This window comes from Gymnodraco acuticeps, unplaced genomic scaffold (assembly GCF_902827175.1).
Source record: "Gymnodraco acuticeps unplaced genomic scaffold, fGymAcu1.1, whole genome shotgun sequence".
Lineage (NCBI taxonomy): Eukaryota > Metazoa > Chordata > Actinopteri > Perciformes > Bathydraconidae > Gymnodraco > Gymnodraco acuticeps.
In genome coordinates, this window is record NW_022990158.1 from 1,803,128 (window position 1) to 1,811,425 (window position 8,298).

Genomic DNA, 8,298 nt, shown 5'->3' on the forward strand with positions numbered 1-8,298 from the left:
ATTTTATTGTTCCTCAATACACTAGGTACAATTACACTTTTTAACTATCGGAATTAAACTAACAAAAGCAGTTTAATGGCTTTTCTTCAGTGCTTTGGATTGATCTTAGGTGGGTTACTAACAAGGTGTAATGGGGCTTGTAGTGGACAATGTAGATTTAATAAGGCAGGTCTGCATGCTGACCAGTAAGAGTCATGACGGTATGGTGCTAGTTAAGGATTTATACAATAGGGATTTTATTTACAATAAGTCTCCATTTGAATCCTGCTGTTTTCCAGTCACCTGACATGGAAACAACTAACTTTAGAGAAAAGTTGAGATAATGTAAATATGGAAAGATGTAGGGGAACAGGAAAAATGTGGGACCCCAAACCAGTGTTTAAGACAAGGAAAAGTATGCATGCATTTAATTCCCAGGTCTAGGCTGTGCGTCAGTTTGGGATACTTATGAAATAATCTGCTGAGGACATTTTGAGTTTTTATCTAGATGCTGTTTTTTGTTTTGGCAAGACACTGTCCTAAATGCAATACGTTGTGTCTGTTCATTAGAATAGTACCACAACCTGTGTAAAAGGACACTTACAACACTCATTCTTAAAGATGCATTTAAAAAAAGACAACAGCTTGTTGATAATAGTAAATCACTGTTGATTCCATTTTAACTTTTCAAACTAGAATTGTTAAAATTGTCTTGGAGAAAATATATAATTCAGCTTGGATACTTTCACTCCTTTACCAAGCCTTTAGTCCAGTTTGGGTTGCAACATGGTTTATGTGGAAACACATGTGCAAATAATGTTCCTTGTTGCTGCTTGCCAGTCCACAGCAGATGTTATGTAATGTAAGTATTAGCAGAATGTATATAATATCGGCAAATGTAAACTATACACATTGTGGGCTGTTCAACAGTATAGTGCCAGAGAGTGCAGACACATAAAGAATCTGTAGATACCTAAACCAGGGTAAGTCAACAAAGCTGTAAACATTGAGTGCACTTTTCAGCCGGTTTTGTTTCCCTTTGCACATACTGCCAGAGTTTAAAATGTTTGAGTTGACATGTATGGTTGTAGTGCCATATATTTTGTATGCAAGCTGTTTCAATAAATAAAGGTGGATCTTCCGCTGTTAGCTCTGGCTGATCTCTGCATTTTATGACTTCCAGGATTTGAGTTGTGAAATGTGGTGAGCACTGCTATGGAGGCCCAGTACTCGAGGGTTTGAGTTGTTCGTTAAAATGTCGAAATGATAATCTCATTTTAATGTATCAGGCTTCTAAGGTGTTGTCTAGCTAGTCAAGTCATGCTGGGTACCAAATGCAAATGAGAATATTAAATTAAATCATAGTTATAAAGTCTAATAAAATAGAAGAATACAAGTAATATGCCTGGTTTCAGCTGCAGAGAGCTTTCTCTTTCTTGTTCTAAAGCAGTGGTTCTCAAAGTGGGGGGGCGCAGAGGCATGACAGGGGGGCGCGAGAGACCAGGGGGAAAAATGGTTCTTTAAAAAAAAAAAAAAGATTAAAAAAAAAAAAAAAATCATATTTTGAAAAATTATTGATTGAAAATAATATGATACAGTACTATTACATCTGGGTCTCTGTGTTTCATTAAAGCTTGGCTGTGTGTGTGTGTGTGTGTGTGTGTGTGTGTGTGTGTGTGTGTGTGTGTGTGTGTGTGTGTGTGTGTGGTGTGTGTGTGTGTGTGTGTGTGTGTGTGTGTGTGTGTGTGTGTGTGTGTGTGTGTGTGTGTGTGTGTGTGTGTGTGTGTGTGTGTGTGTGTGTGTGTGTGTGGTGGTGTGTGTGTGTGTGTGTTGTGTGTGTGTGTGTGTGTGTGTGAACGAGCCATTTTGTGTGTGTGCGCGAGCGAGAGAGAGAGAGAGCACACCGGTACCAGAGATCGTTGTTGTTAGCTTCTGGTGCTAGCGAGCTACGCTAACGGATATAAGGAGTTTTTTCAACAACAAAGGCTCAGTGAGCTAAAGGACTCTCTCAGTGTTATCTCAGTGGGTCTCAAACGTTTTGGTCACCATTAATGTAAACAATTATTTCCGAGGCACACATTTATATGATCATTATAGTTATAAAATAAGAGAATACATTAAAAACAGGTATGAAATACTATATATTAAAAAAAGAATACAGTTTAAAAGGGGAGTGATTTGTAAAATATCCATAAAGAAAAAGTAAATCTGTTTACAATTCTGTTTCAAATGGGTGTTGAGAGATGTATCCATAGATCTCTTCATTTTGCTCTCAAAGTGCACCAGATTGATGCTTTTAACTTCAATATTTAAAAATCTTCCCGGGGGAGCTTGCCCCCAGACCCCCCTATGTGAGGTCCACACACCACCTATAAAAATAGTACTTTACCCCTGCTTACACCTATATGCCGTGAGCTGATTATCGAGCCTTCATGGTAACAGTCGCGGGTACATTGTGTATTTGCGTGGGGATTGTTGCAGTAGAAGATTCCACTGTAGCGCCCAGTACATTAATGGGAAACCCTAAATGTTTGAGCACCCTCTATGAAACGTCAAGCTACCCCACAGCACCCCCAAAATAAATCTCTGGCGCCGCCACTGAGCCTGACTATTTGTGTTGGGGGGGCCCGACTTTTGGTTTGAGAACCACTGCTCTAAAGGAACATTAATTGCAAATTGTTTAAAGATGCTGTCAAGACAAAGTTACATTTAAAAAGCCAATTGCTATAATATATAAATAAACATCAGTTATGTGACCACAGTATGACCTTGAGTGGCATAATCTACTCTCTGACCTTAAGAGTCTCCAGCAGGGGGGTCCAAACATTTTTCACCGAGGGCCACAAAGAGAAAAATATACGAAGGGCTGGGCCCCTCACTAGAGGTGAGGTATATTGCCTTATAAGTTAGGTTATAAGTTAGAAAAATCAATCAAATGTAGGTAAATTATGCTTGATTCTTGAATGCTTTAAGAAGAAAAAATCACAGCTTTCCATAGGGTTTCATTTATTGTGTTACAAAAGTTAAGGTAAAACCTAATAGAGGTGTCATACATAATAACCTAATCAAAGTAAATGTAACAACTACTACAGTGCAACAAAACAGGAATATTAAATGTGGTCTCTTAAACATAAGATCTATAGCATCTAAAGCAATATTGGTAAATGATTTAATATCAGATTATAATATTGATATATGCTGTCTCACTGAAACTTGGTTGAGACATGAAGAATATGTCAGCATAAATGAGGCCACTCCACCCAGCCATATCAATACTCATATTGCCCGAGGCACGGGCCGAGGAGGTGGAGTTGCAGCAATCTTTGACTCAAGTTTACTTATCAATACTAAACCAAAATTAAATTATACCTCCTTTGAAAGTCTCGTTTTTAGTCTTACGCATCCGACCTGGAAAACTTTGCAGCCAATCTTATTTGTTACAGTGTACCGTGCACCAGGTCCTTATTCAGAATTCTTATCTGAATTCTCTGAGTTTTTATCAACTTTGGTTCTTAAAACAGATAAAGTAATTATCGTAGGTGACTTTAATATTCATGTTGACGATGATAAAAATAGCCTTACTTTTGCATTTAACTCTATATTAGATTCTGTTGGTTTTTGTCAGAGTGTAAATAAACCAACCCACTGCTATAATCACACTCTCGACCTTGTTCTGACTTATGGTATTGAAATTGAGCAACTATTAGTCGAACCGCATAATCCTGCTTTATCCGACCATTTCTTAGTAACTTTTGAAGTACTGTTACGAGGACTACAAAGCATTAGTCAAAAGCTCCTGCAGCAGAAACCTATCTGTTAGTGCTATAGCCAAATTTAAGGAAGAGATTCCACCAATACTTAACTCGATAGCATGTCTGCATGTAAGGGAGGAAACTTATACAAAATGTACACCACCCCAAATTGATCATGTTGTTGATAGTGCTACAGATGCGCTGCGAATAAAATTAGACTCTGTTGCTCCTTTGAAAAAGAAGAAAATAAAACAACATAGACTAGCTCCATGGCATAATGCCGAAACCCGCAAAATAAAGCAAAAGTCGAGACAACTTGAAAGGATATGGCGTTCTACCAAACTTGAAGAATCTCGTTTAATTTGGCATATTACTCTCAATGAATATAAGAAAGCATTGCGTAAAGCGAGAGCAGCTTACTACTCTTCATTAATAGATGAGAATAAGAATAATGCAAGATTTCTTTTCAGCACTGTAGCCAGGCTGACAGAAAGCCACAGCTCGATTGAGCCTTCTATTCCCATAGCACTCAGTAGTAATGATTTTATGTGCTTTTTTAACGATAAAATTGTTACTCTTAGAAACAAAATTAATGACCTCTTGCCTTTGACCAGTATAGTGTTATCAACAGCTCCCGGAAACGTAAGTTCTAATATTACACTAGATAGTAAACTAGAATGCTTTTCAGCCATAAACCTTGAACAATTAAATTCAATGATTCTCTCTTCTAAACCATCAACGTGCATGTTAGACCCAATTCCAACTAAGCTGTTGAAGGAAGTTTTTCCATTAATTAGCACTTATTTATTAAATATTATGAATATGTCTTTATTATCAGGCTATGTTCCACAATCATTCAAAGTAGCAGTGATAAAACCGCTTCTTAAAAAGCACAACCTCGATCCAGAGGTTTTAGCCAACTATAGACCTATTTCTAATCTTCCGTTCCTCTCAAAAATTCTTGAGAAAGCGGTCGCAAAACAGTTGTGTGATTACTTAAAAAACAATGATTTATTTGAAGCTTTTCAGTCTGGCTTTAGAACACATCATAGCACAGAGACAGCTCTGGTTAAAGTCACATATGACATTCTAATAGCCTCTGACAAGGGACGTGTCTCTATTCTTGTTTTGCTCGATCTCAGTGCTGCATTTGATACTATCGACCATGATATCTTATTGCAAAGACTAGAGCACTTAGTTGGCATACAGGGAACTGCTTTAGACTGGTTTAGGTCCTATCTATCTGAACGCTCTCAGTTTGTACGTGTCAATGATGAATCTTCCACGCAAACCAAAGTTAGCCATGGAGTGCCACAGGGCTCAGTGCTCGGACCTATTTTGTTCACATTATATATGCTTCCGTTAGGCAATATTATAAGGAATCATTCTGTAAACTTTCATTGTTATGCGGATGATACTCAACTATATTTATCAATCAAGCCTGATGAAATTAATCATCTAAATACAATTCAAGACTGCCTTAAGGACTTAAAACGTGGATGACCTTAAACTTTTTGATGTTAAACACGACCAAAACTGAAGTTATTGTACTTGGCCCGAAGAATCTACGAAACAAATTATCTAAGGATATACTAACTATGGATGGCATTAATTTGGCCTCCAGTGAGACTGTAAGGAATCTTGGTGTTATATTTGATCAGGATTTATCCTTTAACGCCCACATCAAATCAATTTCAAGGACCGCCTACTTCCATCTACGTAACATTGCAAAAATCAGGCATATCTTGCCTCAAAACGATGCAGAGAAACTAGTCCATGCATTTGTTACTTCAAGGCTGGATTATTGTAACTCTTTATTATCAGGGTGTACCAAGAAGTCAGTCAAGTCGCTTCAGCTGATTCAAAATGCTGCGGCTCGTGTACTAACCAGAGTTAGGAAAAGGGACCACATTACTCCTGTTCTGGCTAACTTACACTGGCTCCCTATAGAACACAGGATAGAATTTAAAATTCTTCTTCTCGCCTACAAAGCCCTTAATGGGCAGGCGCCATCTTACTTTAAAGAACTCATTATACCCTACTGTCCTACTAGGGCATTGCGTTCCAAGAATGCAGGGTTGTTGGTTGTTCCTAGAGTCTCTAAAAGTACAATGGGAGCCAGAGCCTTTTCTTATCAAGCTCCACATTTGTGGAATCAGCTTCCAGTTTGTGTTCGGGCGGCAGACACCCTATCCGTTTTTAAGAGTGCGCTTAAGACCTTCCTTTTTGATAAAGCTTATAGTTAGGGCTGATTAGATCCAGCCCCTAGTTTTGCTGATATAGGCTTAGTTTGTCGGGGGACATCTTACTTCTTCCTTCTCTCTGTCTATACCTGTGTACTCTCATGTTCCGATTAACCCAGCTTCCCCAAATGTCTTTCTTTTTGGTGTCTATATACGCCGGGATCCGGAGTCATGGATGATCCTGCGCTCCTCTGTCCTGGATCGCGAGCCCTGGATCTTGAGTCGTGGCTGTGGTCCTGGATCATAGGTCCTGGATGGATATCCTTGTGGATTCATCTTCCTATTATACACACATGCATTTCCAAACATTTGGACTACCTATGTTGCAAATGTATTATCTTCTCAATTTACACACGGCATCTATTGCACGTCTGTCCGTCCTGGGAGAGGGATCCCTCCTCTGTTGCTCTCCCTGAGGTTTCTCCCATTTTTCCCTTTAAACTGTGGGTTTTCTCCGGAAGTTTTTCCTTGTACGATGTGAGGGTCTAAGGACAGAGGGTGTCGTATTGTCATACTGATATTTTGTACAAACTGTAAAGTCCACTGAGACAAATGTAACATTTGTGATATTGGGCTATATAAATAAACATTGATTGATTGATTGATTGATTGATTGAAAAGTGTTGTAACTCATCATTTAAAACAGTAGCCTCAGAGTGCAGACATATGAAGGGTATATTTGAAGCTTGTTATGCAAATAACATATTGTTTTTTTTATCAATTAAGATTTGTTAGAAATTGTTTTAGCTTTAATTGACTGAATTTACTTGAAAAGTGGGCTTATTAACACATGATGCTACCATGTCATCTATGTTCACATATATAATTAAGAAGTACAATATTATACAATCACAAGTTTCGGGTGTGGACCACAATCCATTATGCTTTTTTAATTTGATGAGAGCCAATTCAAAATGGACAATGGGCCGCAGTTGACCCCCGGTGGTAGTTTGGACACCCCTGGTATGATATTGGGAAGTGTTTTGAGATAAATGCTATGCACTGAAGATGCTAATGCAGGTCGATTTTTTTACAATGTTATCCTATCAGATATGTTATCTGTTATCTTACATATGTTAGCTAATGTGCTTATTAGCACAAAGCACAATTAAAAACGTTGATCTGCACTATATTAACATTAGAAAGTAAATGTAACCATTAACATCCTGATTAGTACAGCGCTAATGTTTTTTCACCTGAATCTTCCATTCAGTGACTTTAGTGGTGACACGGCCATCTTAGCCAAAGAAACTGTAACCTCAGATGTTGTTGTGTCAGTCAGTTGGACCTGTGGTGTCCTAAGCTTCGATGGTTAGTCAAGGACACACCTCTGTGCCGTCCATTACAACAGAAAAGCACTGTGGCCTTGAATAGGATCAGCATGTTTGGTCCATTAGTGAAATGCTCAGGATAAAAGAACATTACAATACAGGGCTCCCTCGTGGGGCTCTTGAGCGCAGCGACAATCAAAAGACAAGGCCAGACTCTTCCGCTCCAGCAATGCTTACGGAAGGAAAACCCTCAAAATCATTTAAAGACTATATGAGTGGAGAGCATAATAAGTGTTCAGAATGCAAATGTAATCAATCTAAAAGCTTTATGACTTTTTTGAACAAAGCAGTTTTTGCCTTGAATAAATAAAGCTTTCAGTAAAATCCAAATGATCACTCTGGACATACTGCCTTATGTGCAGTTGTTCCCCTTCTTTATTCAGTCCTAGTCGCTAACAGGTCATTAGCATGGGGAAGGTTTTGAATCGAGACATCGGTGATAATTAACTTCTGAACCAGGTTTATACACATCAGAGTTGGAGGTAGTTCAAGTCTTGTTGGCTATTTAGTTAGACATAATTACGTATATTGTAATTAACTCTGGCAAGGTTGTTGTTGCTTTTCATTTCTTTGAAGTTTTTTAGTGATTTGTTGGTGTTTTGAGTCTCTTTTTAGTTATTCTGTCTTTTTACAGTTGTTTTGCATGTCTTTGAATTTCTTTTGTGATCCGTTGTTGTTGTTTTGTGACTAGTTGTGCCTGTGACATTTTTGGTATGACTTTGCAAGATAGACAATTTGAAACGTTTACTTTTTTTGTAATAAAGCATATTTTACTTGTTTAAAATGATCTCAAAAAGAAATGGACAAAAGACAGATTTGAAGCAAAAGGAGGTAGATTAGGTGACACACTATTTAGGCTTACTTACAGTTTAAATGTGTGTGAAAAAAGATAGAACACATTCTTTAAACAGCTGTTTAGCTACAGTATTTTCTGTAAAGGTTAAATGAGGTCATTTAAAAAATGTGTGACAAAGAATACCATCCCCAAATGTT